Raw genomic sequence first — 20808 nt, 5'->3', positions numbered from 1 at the left:
TGTTAAAATTAAGATATAAAATATAACATACTAACAGTAAAACTACCGAGCAATTAAATTGACTTTTTGAAATTCTTCTATAGAAACTTCAAGAGTGCATTCATTGGAACGTTAATTGATTTATAATTCAGTTCGCACAATTATTTAATAATTGTAGAAGGTAGAAATTAGGAATGGGTCATTTTGACCCGCTTGGTAATTTTAGTGTTAAGATATAAATACTTTATACTTTATATATAAAAAATATATAGAGACTTAGCTTAGAATGTGTACCAGTCAAAAATAAGCCAGCCTAAGCTTTCTGCAGTTAGCTTCTCGAGAGTTAAGCAGTCATATAAAATTCATGTGAATATATATTGTAGTATTTACGAAACCATTAGATTTGCTATTAAATTCATGAAAATAACTTATCATGCTTTTCATTTCAAACTTATTATAAATATTTCCTTCTTCCTTTAAGTTTTCTTCCTCGAGCTTGTTCTTCTTCTTTCTCTCTTCCTCTTTTTCTGAAGTTTTTAATATTTAAAGATATACGGAATACCAATGATCAGTGAATTGTTTACAGAAATCAGTTCTTTTAAGGATATTTGAAAATTCCTTTGGCTGCGAAGAGTTAAGGAGGGCCTATGGAAATGTCCGGTACATTTTGTCGCAGGGTAATCAACCCTCGGAAGGTGGACATTTAGAAACTGGAAACTCAGTTATCCTTTTTAGTCCCAAACAACTTTAAGCTGAAGTCCTAATTCAACACTGCCTTGAAATAAATTACAATGAACTGTGTTTATACTTAATTTAAATGATTACGAAGAAAGTTTCGAAAAACCCAGGATTTAAAGTAACTTCGATGCTCAGTGGTTCAAGTAGGTAAATCACAGTTATAATCAAGCTTGAAAATTTTTAATACACCTCATTGTTAATTATTTTTTATGCATAAGTACTAAATTATATCAACTGCAGAACATTTCAGTTGAAAGCAATTAAATGAAATAAAATTCAGATTGGAGCTGCCATTTTCAATAAATTACTATCCATAAAGAAATAATTCGAATAAATTTATAATAAAATGTACTAATTCACTACTCTTATTTCATTATTTTTAGATTGTTTCAATTTCCACTATTTATGCCCGCTTATAACCGACAATTAAGCGAATTAAAGATGGCTGATTGTTTCGAAGTCAAACTTTTCCTAAAGATCAAGAGGAATCTTTTATTCATATTTGTAAGACGAAATCTTGCAGTCAGGTTCGATATACTGAAGGTGAAAAAGAGAAGACGTCGCCATGAGTTGCTTTCGGTCCACCATAGGGTTCGGGAAGAACAACTAGAGACAGGACTTTTTCAGAAAACTGAAAAGAACCAAAAAAGGTGTCACGTTACCGCGTCATCTTCCACCAAGGGATATTGTGATTTCGGTAAACGACCTGAAGGTGCTGCTTACACCGATACAGAGCTCGACTTTCCCTATCAGGTACCTCAAAGGATATACTGTCGAGCTAAGTTTTCAACTTAACCCACGCTGCTGGGAAGAATTATTAAAAAAGTATTTCGAAGACTAGAACTAATTCCTTTTTCTAATTTTTGAATAAATGCATATAATTTTCCAATAATTTGATTTACTAATAAATAAGTAAATAAAATAAATGAATAATTTTCTAATAAATAACTTGATTTACTAATGCGCAGTGTAAAGTATAATTGAAATTTTAATAAGTTCTAATAACTGTACTTGCATAATACTTATATGAAAATAAATGTCAGGCAATTTTACGTTTAAATTTTATAAATGTCTCGTTTCCTGAATTTTTTCAGAAAATAAACCACTTTCAAAACAAATGACTATACAACTTACCAACGGAATTTCAATTGACTAAAACAAACGGTTCTTTCCAGATTTCTATTGTTAGTTTATTTTAAGGAAACAAGTTCACATTCAAGTATACGTAAATTTTTTGTTTCGCCAATTTTTTTTTTACAAAGATGAATTTACACCGGTTTCTTCAAAAAATAGACTTGCACTGCTTTCGAAATAACCGATTGAAATGTTAACGCCACTTTGATCAAATAGATGAGACGTTAAGAGCTTTATATCCCTCGGAAGAGAACACGATATTTCATGCGCATCAAGTTGATGTCCCATCGTAAACCCCTTCTTAAAGGCCATTCAAACGAAAGTTGTGACGTATTCATAAAACGAACTTGTAAGAAGCGTGTCTTACTTTCGTACCGAAGAAAATTTACACGAGCTTCAAACGTGCGTGTGTGAGGAAAAGAGAATAGGGAAAGCTAGAGAAATACACATTGAAACCTTGTCAGGTAGATGCAAACAAATCGAGAGGGTGAACTCTCAGTTTCCATAATTCAAAGCAACTGGTTACTGAGGCCCATGAATAATCGTTTACAATTAACAGTATCCCGACACAGATTTAATCTCCGCTAGATGCTGTGACCTTTGTCTGGTAAAAACTGGAGTACTACAGAGGAGAAGTATGTTTCATAAATGATCATCATTGAATTCGTCCTTTTCCTTGAAGTAGCCTTTTGAATTCTTCTGTATAGAATTATTTAATCAACTGAAACCAATCTGATGTTTGCTTCGGTTCTTTATATAGCCATTGAAATATTTATTAGAGCTAGGTCGTTTGAATTATTAAACTAAGATAGAAATGTATTTAAAATAAAAGGTTTCCAGTAATTCGTTAATGGTACACTATTTAATTGGAATACGTTATTTTTGTTTCTAAATATAATAATTGTATAAATAAACACTTTGAGGCTACCAGTTGTAAAATATTACTAAATAATACTAATTGATCGTACTTTTTATAGATATAATTAGACACACATGCACCCTTGGAAAATTAATTAAAATTCTCTTTGAAATATACTGGGTGGATCAAAATACAAAATTTATAATAATCATGGACAACAATACATATATAAATAGATTTCATAAAACTATTATCGCAATCAAAAGTTTTTCTGTAACGTGAGGTTCTGTCACAATTTTGAAATGCTTGAGAATATACTTATAAAAATATTGAATATATGTTTCCTTTAGGTAACATCGCCCATATCAAAGGGATAAAAATAAGTCCCACAATCAAAATGACGAATACATCCTTCAGGAATTTTCAAAATCACAAAATATCTAACCAAACAACTTAAATAATCTGAAATAGAAAAAAATTTTGTCATAAAGGATTAAACCAGAACACGTTTTTCATCGATCGACTACTTCATAGATAATCGGCATAAAATTAAAAAACGTTTAGGTAGCATACACAGTACATTAGTATAAATAATAAATAAATATGTGGTACATGTAATAATAAATAAATGTACGTATAAGTATATACGTTATTTCAATATTAAGTGAGAAATTGAGATTTATACTTTGCTGAGTGTATTGCCTTTCCTACAAAATTATTTTCAAGTATTATACATGATCTATCTTAAAAATACTGAAACTGATGTTGTAAAAACTTCTTTACGTTGCTTCCTGAATAATCTAAGTAATTTTGATCAGAATACCTTTCTTAAAAAGTGATATATTGATCGAGACGTTTTTCCCATCTGTTCGAGTATCGTTGGAAGTGTTTATTTTTTAAGGTTCATCGCGTCGGTCGCAATCGAGGAAGCAGTTTTTATTACTACGCTGGCTGTAATTTAATTTCTAACGTCAAGGAAAATTGCTGGAACATCTCACCCATTACCTCTCACATCACATTTATCTATAACTTTTTATTACCAGCTATAAAGTAAACTATTAAAAGAAATGAAAATTAAAATAGTATTGAAGAAACATTAGGGGTTTATATCGATATCAATAAGAAGATAAAATTTTTCAAATAACAAAACAATTGTTTTTCTAATATTAAATTTAATCAATTTCATCACAGATTATAGAAACCGAAAATTCGTTCGGACATTTGTAAATTTCGTAGTTTATTAATTTCTGAATTGTAACGTTTTTTTCCATTAGTAAAGATTTCAATTTTTACTTAAATATTTCTACATTTTAAACTTTGAAATTGTGCAGTATTACATACTGTGTTATTATAAGTAACCACTTTAAAATTGTGCAAACTGTAAAATAAAATGGAATTATAAAATTCTTTTGATCGATTCAATTATTACTAGGAGAGATTCCAGTAGCAGGACGTTCGAGTATTAAGACATTCGGATAATGAGTCGTCAGATATGGAGGGCTTCACTGCATTTAAAAAGACACTAAATTCAGTGGGTTGTAAATATTCAGAAGGCCGTTACTGACTCAGTGAATGTCCTAAGTCCTAAGGGATGAAAGCATCCAGCACTGCTTCAAAGAATAGCAGAATAATTTCCACCGTTTCGTAGAGTGAAGTTTTCTGACAGATTTAAATAATTGCATTGCTGCATTAAAATTAATACACTTATAACATAGCTTTTTACAAATTGCTTACACCCTAATATCCAATTAAAAGTTAATAAATGTATTATAATAACAGAAAAAGTATTATTTAGTTAAATATGTTGTATGTTTAAATTTATATCATCATCTTTACTAACAGTATTAAATGTGTTTAAACACATTTCTCATACTGCTTAATAATTTTTCAGAATTTTTCCATGTAGGTGAACACTGTGCTGTCTTACATTTAATAGAAAAATATAAATATTTAATATTTCTTTAATATTCTGTTTAAACATTGTTATATATTAAAAAGTATTCCATTTCTTCAAGAACAGTACCAAATATAATATATAACATATGTAGGATCGGGATTGCACTGAACTGACACCCTAAATAACATATAATCACTAGATGTAATCAATAGATTTTACAAAAACGTTAAAAGGCACGAGGTGTTCTTGCCAATGTTCCAACATGACTGACTCTCTTTACCCTCACGTTGACGTCGTTCGTGTTTTTGTTTCGTCGCGAACACACCGAAGCCTGCACATCGTCCTCCGATCTCGATACATTGTATCTATCGCTACTCGCGTGCTACATCCTTCATATATGTACATAACATATTATTTTTATTATATATTATATTTATATATGTAGGAGTAGAGCGGTAACCGCTGCGCCGCGAATAGGTTGGAAAGATCGCGAACACGACAATAATAATACCGCGCGGTTAAACAGCTGATCTGGCGAAGCCGTTACCGACGAGCGCGTCGACCCCGTGTGTATGTGTGTATGCATGAGTGATTGTTGACCAAGCGGCAAGCGAACGAACGTTAGAGAACGGACACAATTTTAACGAACATCGAAAACTCGCGAACATCGAAACCTCGCGAAGGGTTCAAAATCAAAGGTCGAGAATGTTCGGGCGCCGCGTGGATATAAGGACGCAACCGCGACGCGGAAAGGAGTTACGAGTCACGAAGCGAGTACGAATACGATTACGATATACGATTACGATATACGATTACAATTACGATATACGATTACGGGTTACGAAATACGATTACGGCTTACGATTTACGGATTACGAATGCGGCTTACGATTTTCTAACGTTTTTGGTTTGTGTGTGCGTATTTTGTAACTTTCGTGTACCTGTTCGTCTATTGTTCTTAATAAAGGATTGGATCTAAAAATTCTAAACCTACATATATTATTATATATTATTATTATTATTATGTTATTATTATTATATTATTATTATTATGTTGTTATTGTTGTTGTTATTATTATTATTATGTTGTTATTGTTATTATTATTATTATTATTATATTATAATTATTATTATTGATATATATTATACATTATTATTTTACATGTCACTACATAGCAGTCATTATTATACAATTCATTCACTATTAATGAGTAGCTAAACAATTCTTAATAAATTTCACAACAAGAGCAACGACAATTACAGTTCAGATTCAAAAATCATCTTAAATATCATAATTTTATCATTGTTTTAAGGAAGACACTGTTCAAAGAAAATTATCAAAGAGAAAATATGAAAGCTCTCTGTGTATCCACCGACGAAATATTTTTCCGTGACAGTTTCCGGAAATTGCTATAACGAAAATGGAATCCTAATTGCGAGATATCGCTTTCGTCTGCATTTTTACGAGAACCTGCGACAGGTGATTAAACCGCCGCATTATCAACCAATGGGTGTTAAAGTAAACACGGCTCGCTCGTGTTGATTACAATGGTGCACCCTACCCCAAGCATAATTTCCGTTAATGTGTTATTTGGATAAGACCACATATAACACGTCGGCACCTGCGACTGCAGTTGGAAATGAGAAAACAACACGCATGATTCTCATGCGAGTCAGCGCTTTCATATAATTACAAAACTCCGAGCAAATCTGGTTGTGGATCTTGCATAACTAAATGCCAGCACGCACACGTGGTGATTAAAAGAAGGAATCCATAGATTTAACCCTTTGCTCTGTGATATTGTGTCAGGCTCGTAACGAAAATTTTAAATTAAATTGGATAAATCTAAATGTTATTTACTTTTTTAAAATAAAAATTGACAATAAAACTGCCGAGCCACTGGGATGACTTGTTTCTAAGTTTTTATAAAAATTAGAAGAATATTTTTCTGGAGATTTCATAGGTCCTTTATTATTGAATCTGTGCAAATACACAAATTTATTTTGCAATTGTTCGCAAATGCCTTGTCATAATTTAAATACTTGCAAACTAAAAATTCTAAAATGTGCCAATTTAACCCATCTGGTAGTTTTGGTGTTAAACATTATTTTTTTATTATCAATGGTTAACCTTTCGTGCAATCGTAGGCATAGAATGCGCATCAAATTCTTTTCTTTTTCGAAGAAACTATTAACGATAAAGTATCTGTATCCAGAACGTTGTAAAATTTCTTTATCTTTTCCAAAATGAAGGAATAGCATTGTATAGACTGTTTCGTTTAAATTGTTTCAGTTAGTATTCAAATTAAAAGCGACAAGACTGGCATTAATTGAGTTTACGATATTTCAAAGGTCATATTGTAAGTCTCCTATTACAAGAAGAGTTCAGGGATCCATACCATCATAATTTTAACACGGTCAAGTCTGCACGATAATTCACGTATTTTCCCATCTAACGACGAAACTCTTAAAATTTTGGAAAATATTCAAATTATCAATGAATAAATTAATTTCCAATTATATGAAAATTTTTCTATTTACCAAAGCAGTTTAACTAACTACACATTTGAACAGGTGGTGAGTAACAAGTCCTTTAAACATATTTTCTATTTTGAATGTTAACCAAAAGAATTTCACAGTTCATTAAAAGTGAAGCATTCTGTATATCGTCATATGATCTAAATGTGTGCTAACAAAGGTAAATTATTTCTGCGAGTAGTCAAGATTGCTTAATTAGCGAAGGATTTATCTGGAACAAGAATTTTTTCCCTTATGAAGATTCCGTCTAATTAGTATTAAAATCATGTTTCAACTACAATTAGTTTGCAATACAAAAATTAAATACGGCGATATACGTTATTAATCCGATAATAAATCAGTATAAAGTATCGATTACGAAGAAGGTGATTAAATAGTAATCACATTGTTAAACAAAAAACGGTCTGTATAAAGTCATTATGAATTAAAAAATGATTTATGTATACAGTAAGTAAATTACAATTGTGTTATTGTTTTCTAATTTTTAATAAACTTATTAATTCCAAAGTCTTTGGATTATTTAAAACTAATATATTTTCACTTCATAGCACCCTTCACAGAAAGATTTCGAGATATATCGATCGTTACACGAGAAAAATTGGTGAATATAATATGATAAAGAATTTTTTAGTCCATAGTAGCGTTGAAAATATTACCTTTCTAATGAGATGTTAACTAACGCATTGAGATGTTACAGGCTAATTTATTAGAAGGGTTAATTACATTGAACATAATTATGGCCGACGTAAATGAAAATTCTTACTTTTAGACTGTTAAAGAAACGATATTTGTATAATATTTTGAGACAGATGGTATAACTTCATTAGCCACACTTAGATTGCGAATATTTATAAATAAAATAAATTAATTAAATGTGCTTAATGTGCTTTACAAACACTAGAATAAGACAACAATTTATTCCTTTTTATATTCTTGTTTTATATTCTTGTTTTATATTCTTGTTTTATATTCTTTATTTATATTCATTTACAGTCCATATATACATATTAAAAAAGAGAAGGATATTTAATAATATCTATTAATTGCAAAATAAGTGCTTTTAAGAGAATGACTGAAAGTAAAATGAAAAAATAACCTCATTAAAAAATGATGAGCAAACATTAGAAATTCCATGGAATAAGTAACTACGACCTTCTGAATTACAAAATATAAAAAATTTATTTAAAATAAAATTTTTAACAAACATTTCATGATTATACTTAATAATTATTCATTTCAGTCCGCTACGTAAATATATCTTTATTTCTGTAATGAGAGATTCAAAGCATGGTAAATTATTAGAGAATTTTGTCAAAAACCAATAACTGAATTATAAACTAATTTATTAACTGATACAGTGAAGTAAACGCAGTTAACCTTTTACGTACTGTAACGGAAACTTCTCCTCTAAACTCTGTGTTGCTTTTAATGTTTGCTGATAACTTGCATAGTAATAGCATTTGTACTCAATTTTTATGTAATGGTTGATCTTTCTTGTAGATTCTAGACTTGAAGAAATCTACACTTATAGACCTTAATCACGCAGTTTATCGCAATTTATTTTCCTAATTACAAAATGAATATGTGCAATAAGGATTTCTTTCAGTGTAATTCAAACTTAGAAGAAAACTATTCATTAAAACTTTTCAGTTAAGACATATCATACGATAGCATAATTTTTAATTCAGTTTCATTTCATTTCATTCGTGAGATTCACCCTTTAATATCACAAGTAATAATAAATTGAAAGCAAATGTGAAAACTTATGAAAAGTATCTTTGCAAGTAACTACTGTAATAATAGAGAAAAACATAATTTAAAAAGAAAAAATAATAATAATATATGAAATAATGTATAAAAAAAATAACAAAATAATTTACAAAATTCACTTGAGACCCAATAAAATTAATGAAATACTATTAGCAACAATTTAAGTTTTGAGCGTTAACAAAGAATCAGTAAAGAAATCAATCCTAATACAACATAAGATTTCTACTTCATGAAATTAATTTAATCAAGTTGTACTGCAAATTGACTACTGATTTGAAATTGTTGGTTTGTATAAATATTTATTACGTGCATTTTACCAACTTCAAAATATAATACTACAAAAACCGCAATCAGTTTTCCGCGACTCTAATAACTTCCATCCACATTGTGTTTTCAACGTCGCATGCGTTTCACGTATGCACAGTCCCGGCAATTAGTGATACAAAGAAGAAATGATTCAAAGTGCAACTGCAAACTGTAAATGCGGGAACAAATTTTTACATATGAAGCATTATTTTTGAGAAAATCTGGCACGCGTGCATTGGAGTACTTTCAGCTGAGCTGTTTGCTCATTAACGATATAATAACTGAATTTACGTTGATAATGAAGAAATAGCAAGGTACTCGATTAACCATTAACAATTCAATACAATGCATGCGAATTTCATTTCTTATTTTCAATTTATTTTCATTGTAAAGGTACTTGAATTTTATTTTTGTTCACAACTCGAGTATTAACGGGAAAAGAATATGGAACGTGGAAAATTATTTAAATCATAGGAAATTGTTTTAATGCTAGATACAGAATGATATACAATGAACTACGTGGATGGAATTAAGTAAATTTAAATAAAACTGTTTAAAACGTAATCGATATTTTTCTTGGCAAACTTTTTAAAAAGACAGGAAAATTGAATATTTTTATAAATGTTTTTGTTTTATTATTGGCGTATAACTTTTGACCAGTATTCGATAACACTGATAACCCTGGAAAAAATGGGTTGATAAAAATTTTAGTAGAATCATCTTAAAGCTCTCCTTGAAGCTTAGCTAAGTTACTTTAGCTAAAAAAATTTCCAATGGAACCGCTAGCAGCAGAATAATCTAAGCTGATCACACTTTGTGGTCCACCCTGTATATTACAATCTATTATAATAATTAATAATAATTATCATTATTTAACTCCTTGCCCTATGATATAGTACTAGACTTGTAACGAAATTTTTCAATTGAATTTGATAAATCAAATTCTTTTCTTTCTCTAAGAAATTATTTACAATAATGTATCTTTATCGAGTATAGTTTTGAAAGAAATCATAGCGCAAGAGGTTAATGCGTAATGTACTTAGTAATCGCGAAGCAAGTTGTACACGCGATCCAATATCTCAAATTTCATGACAGAACCGATGTGAGGAAGTCAATCACGCAACCATGACAGAACACCGAATAATTGTCGATCTTCCAATAGCCTGGACCTTGTTTTACCAATTCCCGTAACTCTTTATCTGTCACGTGCGGGCAGCATTCACACGCCTCGGAATCACATTCAGCTCGATTGCATTGTGAGCTGACATCGCGGTGCTTGTACGTTGATGGCTGTATTCAAAGCGGTTATATAGGTAACGTAATCATAACTTGGAGGTGCATATACATTTTCAAGTGTTGCTCTTATGTAATTGAAATCATGAATTTCAAAACAGCGCAAGTCCACAAGATTTAACGTTATTTATACGATATATTGATTTAACTGTTTTTATCTTACTCAAAGCTATTTAACACTAAAATTACCGAGCAGACAAGTTAACTTTTCAACATTTTTTTGTAAAAATCCCAACAGTGTATCTATCGAGACTTCGAGCACTCGTAACCTAGTTTGCGTATGACTGAAACAATTTCTTCAAAAATTTCTTACAGAAGGATCTATTATTTTTTCCATAATAGTGACAGAAGAATTTAGGAATGGGTCATTTTTACCCATCTGGTAGCACTAGCGTTAATAATATTAAAAATGTACACGTAATGAAACTGTTTTAGTGTTAACACCCTAAAATATATCATAACCACATTATTTCAAACAACACATTATCATAACAATATAATTTCAAACAATTTAATTACAATTGAATTGATAATAAGATTTCAATTAATATTCCAGTTGAATGAAAAACTCATTAAAACTTATATTTATATTCACAGCTATTACTGAAAATGTAATGATTTCTTAATGTTATGTAACAGTCTAATGAAATTATTAAAAATTCGATATTTAAATAAACAATTTAAATAAGTAGGTAACCTTGATTTTACGTAAAAAAATAATTTCTTGACAATTTTGCATACTGCAATTTATAGCTGATATCAAGCACAACTTTTGTTTAAAACATTCGTTGACTATGTTAACAAAATGATTTGATGAATTTATTTTAACAAATTTAACGAATCTTCTACATGTATATATTTTTCACTTTAGAAATGAAACGAATGTATTCGTAAACGTGACACGCATACCGAGTATTCGAAGATTTGAACAGTTTCCAAGTTGAAACAGCATTGTAATGCAAATTAATGTCATGCTGGAGTTTACGCGAAATTAACCATGAACTCACCTCCTCTGCTCTGTGTGAAACCGCAGTGGTATCATTGCCATTTCTTGTAAATATTAAATTTCAACTGGTACGATTTTATTTTACTGAAGTTATAGGTACAATGAAATGCTACAAACAGCAAGTTAAACGTCTTTTGTAGTTGTGATCAATTTTGATCAACAACTTCCTTTTCTTCCGTTTACTGGAAATAATAAACGATAACTTCGGTTGAATCGAATCCTTACTTTGAAATATTTAATTTTACTCTTGATGCAAATTTCACACTAACCCTTTACGGTCAAATGGTATGGTAATAACGAATTCGAGCTTCGATATTGAAAATCTAAAACTGCAAATGAATAATTTAATTATTTAACTAACCAGAGTCTGACACGTGGTACTTTTTCTTTTAGTATTTAAGGCTTCGATGCATAATTCAGTTTTTTATGAAAGGAAATGTTATAAACTTGTCCATAAAATGTTAATAGAAAATTGTCAACCGTTAAGGATTAAAATTAAAAGACTTCAACATACCTTAATACGCATTAATCGAAATAAATTATTGCCTTTCGTTGAAGAACGTTTAATTCGTAGAGCAAATATACATTTTTTTCGTCGTTGGGAAATTATTAAAGAAAAAATAACTGTTGCGAGTCTAATGAGGAAAATAACTATCAAGCAATAGATTAATACTGAATTTAATATACTTGTTCCTGTTATATGCAATTCTAATCTAAGGAGATAATCACTGAAACGTAAGACATGGTCTTGACATTTGACAGTAGAATTAATAGATCTATGATATTGATATTACATTCGAATGATACATCACATGACACCTGACATTTTCCAATATGGCACAGTGATCGAATGATATGCAGTGTATGTATGTACATTTTCAAATGTGTGGGTATCAACGTATAATATGTATAGAACGTCACATTGTAATCTACGATCTGTATACACTGTGTCCACAAATCCATGATATGTTTATCATAAATCGGAGAATTCAATATTAGAATTATTTATAACATTATTATTTCAGCGAAAAATAATTAATATATAACAAACAAAATTAAGATATAATAGTGTGGGTATGATTGTATTGAATTGTGAGTGTGCATGTGTGTATACCATAAATAAATGTTTAAGACGTTTGGATTATTGTATATTATTGATTTCCTAAAATATTGGTTTTACGTATATATTAAATGAATTTAAAATACTCCAAATGATTATATTATAAATATTTAATATATTAATAAATGTATATATTAGTTCTTGAAGTTAATGAATGGTGACGAAAGAATGTTCCAGAAAGTGTTCGAATCAGATGAATGTATCTAAATGTGCTTATATACGTACGTTACTGCAAAAGTTTCGGAAACTTTAAATTCAGTTGTTTATATTATTTTTGTAAAGTTTTACAGTTTTAAGGTCCAGTAACTGCTGACAGAACATAATACAAAATGTATTAATATTGAAGGAAAATATTTTGAAAAACAATAAAACCACTAGGTCAAACTTATTTGTAACGTTTCTTATACTTTCCCGAAACTTTTGTAGCAATTCACATAAATTGATATTCAGATATTATGTTTCTGAGCATAGTGTAAATAATATATAAAAGTTGTGTCATTAAAATATTATTTATTTCAATAAATTCTCTTCCTCCTACGATAGCATTTATTCGATTTTATGTATATTACATACACGGAGTAGAATAGTTCTAAACGATAATATAATCCTAAGTGTGATTCATGCCTGTGGGGAACTTCCAAGTGTAAATACTTGTCTTCATTAGAACAATAGATACAGAAATTATCATAAACTATACGGATACATTCTGTTTAACCCTTCGCACTCGAAACACTTTTCACTATAAATAATCACAGCTCTCTAATGAAACATCGATAATATTTTTTATAAGATAAGAAACTATACGTGAGTACAAGAATACACGAACAGAGGTATTTTATTTTAATATTCCATGAACTAAAACAGTGCATACATTTTTAAGTGAATATTAAATTTTATCATTTTGCCATTAAACTTAGTGATGACTGAATCTCGAATGTAAGGGATTAAATGTATACAGAGTGAATTACCTAATTAGGAAAATCAAGCATTTAACAACAAACGTCGATTTTGATTTACTTTTAATTTGATATTAATTTGAATTTAGTTTAATTCTATATCTACTCCTAAATGTTTAACTTTTCAAAAGGGTTAAAAATATAAATTGAGATTATAATGGTTCTAACTAACAATTTTAATATGCAGATTTCGTGAAAAAAGAGTTCATATGTGTAATCAGATACGACAAATAATTATTTCTTTAAAAAAATAATACTATTTTGCGAATTTTCCATACAATATACCATCACCGTAAACAATATACTGATTTCAAAACTTTGAAAAATAGTATATTACAAAGATTATTTTTATCATAATACTTGTCTGTATAAAAACAACCGTTTCTTCTTTATAGGAATTTTCTGATATTATGAAAAACAATATAGGCATTTTAATTTTCTGCTATAGACTACGCACTTTCAGTATTAAATTTTACTGTTTCTCTTTTAATTTTTACGTTAAATTTGTACCTATTAAAACCATGATAACTTATGTATTTCGATTTCAAAGAGAAATTCTATAGCCTTTAGCTCGTTCTTCAACGTAACGTAGTTTTTAATCAAGTTAATTTGGACATGAGGGTAACGTTTCAATTGAAATTTTAAACAGGTTAACGAGTTTGTTATACAACCATTTTACGTGAAGCTTGTCGCGAATTTCATTTATTTGTTTATTTTATATCGAAATGGTCCTATTAAGTGAAAATAAAATCATTGGTTTCGACAAATACGTCCAAGTTTACAATGCTGATGCAATAATTTCTAATTTATATATTATAATAATATATAATAATATATTATATAAAATTAAATTTATATTATTTGTTATTTAAAGCAAATAATATGATAGAATGATATAGTCTTTGAACACAGTTATGAAATGTTAATGATACTCAATTAAACAATTAATAACATATACTCCTCTTTATATTTATCCGTTAATTTATAGTTAATAACTGAAAAAAGAAAATACTGTTATTGCAGTATTTCCTTTAAAATGAAAATCGTTTCGGTTATTTAACAACTAGTAAAAGTAATGGCGATGCGAATTTTTTTTCGAGTGACATATTCGACCGTAGAGCATTTAAATTTAATCTCTCGGGAGTAATAGATCTTGACAGCTTCAACAAATCAAAATTTTTCCACCGTAAAATGAAATTTAAATCATAGAAAATAGTGTGAAAAAACTTTTATAAAAAAGATTCAGCGTAGTGGAGTAAATGGAACTATTCGATCAAAAGTGTGTACAGTTTAAAATATGAAATAAAGACTTTAAAAACGTTGTTTTTTAAAAAACATACTTTTTCATCTGTTTAACAGCACTTATTTTGTACAATTGAAATTTTCAAATTTAATACAATTGTTGGATATTAATTGTTGTATATTCAATACAATAAGGTACAATTAAAACTTACAATCCTGTAAAATTAAAAATATATTGTCTCTGACACTGCAGTTTTCTCAAAACAGTGAAATTAATACTTAAATATTAAACTCATTTTCGATTCTTCTAATGTACGAAAATTTAATAGTTTAAAATATTTGTATTATAAATTTCATAACGAACAAGGAGAATATTATTTATGCATTAATGAAGTCAATTACAAAAAAAAATCATTTTTATACATGTATATTATTTTATATATTTAAATATGTATATTCAATCTCTGTTACTTTCATTTAATTTTGTTCATATTCCCTTTTATTTGAGCATTAATATTTTAATTTTCGCACTCTCATTTTACCATACTACATAAGGCTGGTCTTACCATTCTCGATTATCGCTCTTCTCTCATAAAATAGCTTCTGTTTTGCAAGCATTATCCGGGACTCGAAGAAAAAAGTAGACCGCAGCTTGAAAGCTCCTCTGCAACATGGTGTACCTGTACACACACATCGTTCACAAACTTGTATTTATGAATAAATTTTTCATAGTGATTTCCTTTGTTCTAATCATTCTTAACTTATCTTCTAGAAAATGTATATCCCTGAATATTTATGAATAATAATTTAATAATGTATTAAATTTTATTTCTACGTACATCGAAATGAATTAATGTGTTATTATTAAAATAAAATTATCACCGCTGAAAGACGGATAAAATTTTATATTCGTTTCATTCATTTATGTTTTGTCTTTTATTATTGTAGTTTATTATTTCGAACATTTACTTCTTTCGGAATGTAATTACAAATTATGTGTGTACTCAAATACTGTTTCAAAGAACGTTAAATGAAATCGAAAGAAAAACGTGTGAAATTACGTAAAAATAAAAGCTTATACTTTGTATTCTTTGATTTAACAATTTTTCAAATTCACTGTAAATAAATGTTTCACAAATTGTTACTTTTATAATATTCATCGATATTTTCTTACGCACACTGTCTAGAGAAATCGAGTGTATTTATTACAATAATATTAAATTTCGTTTTAAGAAGTAATGGTTTTAATTTTCTAAAAAACATTGCATTTGCGAAAAAATAGCTCTACCTAAGTATACTTTTCAAGTTTTTCTTATTCACAATAAAGTTTTAAACACAGCTCCTTCCAAATGCGTACTTTAAATTTTATCTTAGAAAAAATTAATGTTTAAAGTAAAAATCTACTGTATTCATTTATTATACCATGCACAGTGGTATCAAATCCTTTTTAACTCATATGTTTAATTTCCATAAAATACTAATTTGTACACTATTTATGAGAAAGCAATATAACAATGTTTACAGAATTTAAATAACAAACCGTTATTAAAAGCTGCTCTGAAACTCGATTATGCAAACATCGAGTTTTCACATGACACGTTATCAATGCATAAAAAGATAAAAATTTACGGTTTGCATATAAAAAGGCAAAAATTTATATTTTACAATATTGTATAGTATTATCAAAAAATAAAACCACACATTTACTTCATTAAACATTATATAATAAATCTATAGTAAAATTGGTTATTTCTAATGTAGAAACAATATTTATTTAACATGGGAAACGCAATTACGCCATCTTTATACCATAATAACTGAGCAACAACAGCACAAAACATAAACTATTTCAAATGAAATGGGTATCATATCAATTGTGTTGCTATATTATTTATATAATATATGGGGTAATATTTAAACATAGCAAACACTATTTTTATGTATATTTTACATTTCATATAAGATTTAAATGTATAAGTCAGACTACATATTTCCATTTATTGTTATTAAAAAATTGCCTTGATGATGTTAGATCGTATCGCTCGTGTATTCACATTCATCATCGCAAACAAGTAACCACTTATGCTCAAAAATATCGGTATTATTATACTGTTACACGGTAAAGATACCACCCTATGAAAAGAGGAAATGTATTTTCGATGTAGCAGTTCCGGACTAAGTGCCTTGGTGTCCCTCGCAGTCCTCTTGCCAGGAGGCAATCCCGTCTTTTTTTTCGTGATACTGTTATATCCTCGAAGAACGGTTTTCTTATTCTTTAGTCGTGAATATGATGGCATATCGTGCATCTTTAAGCATCTTTGAACTTTCAAGCTATGCAGAATAAAATACTCAACTGAACATGTCCTAATAAACTGTTTTAATTTCTCTTCTGTCAAAAATGGTTGTAACATCAAATCTGATATGAAGATAAACTTACTGAATTCATTGTAACCAATTGTAAGAACCATTTTTCTTCACAAAATGATGTAATTATTAATAAAAAATGTTATAAATAAGAAAGATCTGTTTTATAATAATAATTTATTGTAGTGATGATATTTTCTTAAAACGACGTAATAATGTTATCATACAGAATCTAATTGTGTTTTTAATTGTTGATGATCACTGATGACTGTATTATTAATGTGACTATTTTTAAATAAACTGAAATATATGAATAAATTTAATTAAAGCAAATTATATCTCCAGTTTAGTTGAAAATATTATACCGTAAGAAGTTAAATTTTATAAGATAATTTATTTCTTTACAAATTCATATTTTTTGTCAATATAATAATATGTTCAAAGAACACAAGCGCATCATTTTCATTAAAAGGATGTGATCCTGATTTTCTCAAATATTAACAACAGTAAAACATTTTATTCCAGAAAATAATGGTATAAATTATCAATGTTGAAATTTATATATCTTTGCAACATTCTAAACATTTAAACAGGTTTAAACAACTTATAAATAATGAATACATCCATCCCGCATCAAATGCTTTCAGTAATTTATTTTGGATGTTTATTTTGAGCATTAAAAAGCGGAAATAAAATCTGTCTGCACCAAAAGAAAGAGCAAAGCCTTTTCGTACGGAAACCGCAAACGAAAGCTACAACACAGATCTTGTTTTCGATTGAGAAAATAAAACTTCCAGAAGAAACAAGGTACCGCTAGGGATCATCAATGCCAACGATCTCTAGAAATGCTGACTTCCATGCATGCAATTGTTCTAGTTCACTTCTTATTTATATCTATTTTGTAAAAACTGTTGTATCACCAAAATAATAAGTTAGTAAAGATGTAGCTGGAGGTAGAAATATGTTCCTTATATTTTAAATAATCTGAAAAGAATAAATATAATTATAAAATAAACTGAACAAATTTTATAACATTGATATGTAATTAATATTTTATTCGCTTTAATAATTTCATAAATTCGTTTGAATGTTGATAATATTATAAATACATATATCATATTATTCGAAGAGTTCCTAGAATTAGATTTTACAACAGACATTTACATGTTGGAGTCAAAACATAATTTTTTTAAATAATATGTAATATAATAATTTTCAAAGATGAAAATTTGATCTTTATGGTAGAATTAAATATTGTAAAGAAAACGGTTTTTAAACTGACATTCCTCATACAAAAGTTTACAAGAATCATCTGTCGCCTATTGGAATGCAAAATATGCATTGGACCGTACTATCGACATCAGTCACCCACAACAGCCATTTTTATCTCCATCGTCGTATAACTGATGTCGGAATGATTTCACCCTCATTTTTCTTGTGCACGGCACAAAGCTTCATGTTGAAATGGACCCAGAAAAAAGAGCATTCAGCGCCACACATTTCATCTAGGGTGGAGCAGATCAAGTGAGCTTACAAAAGAATCGGCCTTAAGTGACGATCACCGCGTTTGTTGAGATTTTTTAGAACAGTAAAACGTTGAAATATGCGCGTGTTTCTATAATTATTCTGTTATCGACAATATTCTTTCTTTATCCTTTTTATCGACAATCTTTTATTTTGAAAGTGGTAAAACTACCCTTAAATGTGGAAAATGTATTCCCCTGAACGTTTAAAAAATTACAGGTATAGAAAAAATTAATACCACATCATTTTCTCATTTAAATTTTATATTTCCTTATAACTAGATTTGGGATCTTTATAAAAATTCTAATTTTTAAGAACATAATTAAAGAAATAGAATTACGAAAGAAGAAGGTTTTTCCTAATAAATACTATAAAAATTATTACACTTTGTACGTTTTATACATTCAATTATATATTGTGCATTCTGTGCAATTTTAGGCTTCCAAATTTTTCTATAAATCCATTAGAATCTGCAGTTTATTTAGAATAATTATTTATAGTGACGTTTAAAACAAATCAATCAATTTCTGCAAATTTGTATAGTAAAACAGGTATAAGTAAAATGCAAAATACGGATAAATTAGCATTTTAATATTTCGTGTTGTGAATAAAATTGTTGTCACCAAAATTACGAAGGTGTATTATAATTTCTATAAACTATTTCTTTTTGAAAACGCATTTCTAGAAAATATTGGTGAGAAAATATATAATATGTTGAATACACGTTCATATATTTTAGTTTATATAAGGTATGTCACCAAACTATTTAAACATAACAGTGTAGTGGTGTTTAACGATCGAAATAGAATATACCTACCTGATTCATATTTACATATTTACAGAACTAACAGTGTATTTCAAGTGAAATAAGAACCATTCGATTATATTAAGTTCAATGTCTATTCAATTCTGCAGTAATAATGATATAAACCTTAAATGCATACTATTACTGTTTAACTATATTTACATCTATTACTTTAGATATTTTAAAATACTATTACAGTTCATCAAAGATCATAACTATTTTAGGAAAATTCACAAATCTCAGCTTAAAATTTATAATTCCATCTATGTGATATATATGTATAAACATTTCACAGCAAACCTTTCTGAATAAAAAAATAATTTAATAAAGTTATGAATATTATGAATAATTTTATAAAGATATGGATCTTTAAAACCACTTTTTTATTGTTCTTTGATACATTACCATTCTAAAATACTTTATTGCTCTTGAAAGAATCACCTTTTCAGAGATTAAAGTTGCAAAACATATAAATTTTTATACTCTATATCACTTGTTTTGGATTTTACTAATTTTACAGATGAAATGAAAAATTATTCACAGATTTTGTTATGTTTGGTACAATTTGATATAATTTGTCTGTATCAGTTATTTTGAATTTTATTAATTTTATTAATATTTGTTAAGTTTACAAAATTGAAATATGTACAAGAGAAAGTTTAATTCGCAGATAGTTACTGATACAGTGTGACTGTCGAGTCTGCTTCGTAATGAGCCGTTCTAAATAATGTGGTAACCGGATTCTTGCCTAGAAGTACACATGATTAACAATGTATCCTGTATGCAGCCATAAATCTCGCGGGCAAAAAAATCGCGTCGCTCAACGTGCCCTTATGAAAGCATGTTTCGAACTGCAAAATAAATTTTCATTAGCTAAATTTACACTTCTGCTCGATGAAAAAATTCCAGCCAATGGTAACTTCGTTCGTTCATTAAACCTCTAGATCGACTATCGATGGAAATCTGAAGACGTTGTATAAATGTAGTAAAAATAGATACATAAAATTGTATTTTATTGAATAATTCTTATCATCGTTAGTTATATGTTCATATTATATTGTTTATTGTTACTTATTATGTGATCATGTTATATAATAATGTAGCTTATCATGATTTATATATATAAATATGTAAGGGTTTTTGAATGCAACAATTACAAACATGTAAGACAAGTTTATGATCTTCTGTACCAGAAAATTAAACCAAATACAAACGAGCTCTCAGATTCGGTGTATTAACTCTAACATTTCAGAGATTATGTAGTTTGTATAAATTAA

General features: G+C 28.5%; 1 protein-coding gene and 1 long non-coding RNA gene across 7 annotated transcripts in view; one reads left to right on the top strand and one right to left on the bottom strand.

The window, feature by feature from the left end:
- The window catches only part of LOC116431157 (putative G-protein coupled receptor No18), a 164304-nt gene that overhangs the window by 68714 nt on the left and 74782 nt on the right, over positions 1-20808 (bottom strand). For 2 of the 6 annotated variants that reach the window (XM_031986201.2, XM_031986200.2), the window contains exon 2: positions 15405-15518. The exons of the other annotated variants lie outside the window; for them this stretch is intronic. The gene's annotated coding sequence lies outside the window, so the exon portion shown is untranslated. The remainder of the gene's footprint in view (positions 1-15404; positions 15519-20808) is intronic. 6 annotated transcript variants of the gene reach the window in all.
- On the top strand, positions 5372-6999 carry LOC143176921 (uncharacterized). Its single transcript, XR_013001466.1, has 2 exons — positions 5372-5522; positions 5921-6999. It is a non-coding gene; the product is annotated as an uncharacterized LOC143176921 (long non-coding RNA).

Source organism: Nomia melanderi, chromosome 2, assembly GCF_051020985.1.
Source record: "Nomia melanderi isolate GNS246 chromosome 2, iyNomMela1, whole genome shotgun sequence".
Taxonomy (NCBI): Eukaryota; Metazoa; Arthropoda; class Insecta; order Hymenoptera; family Halictidae; genus Nomia; species Nomia melanderi.
Note: the sequence above shows the minus strand (reverse complement) of the source record. Positions and strands in the feature narration are given on the sequence as shown.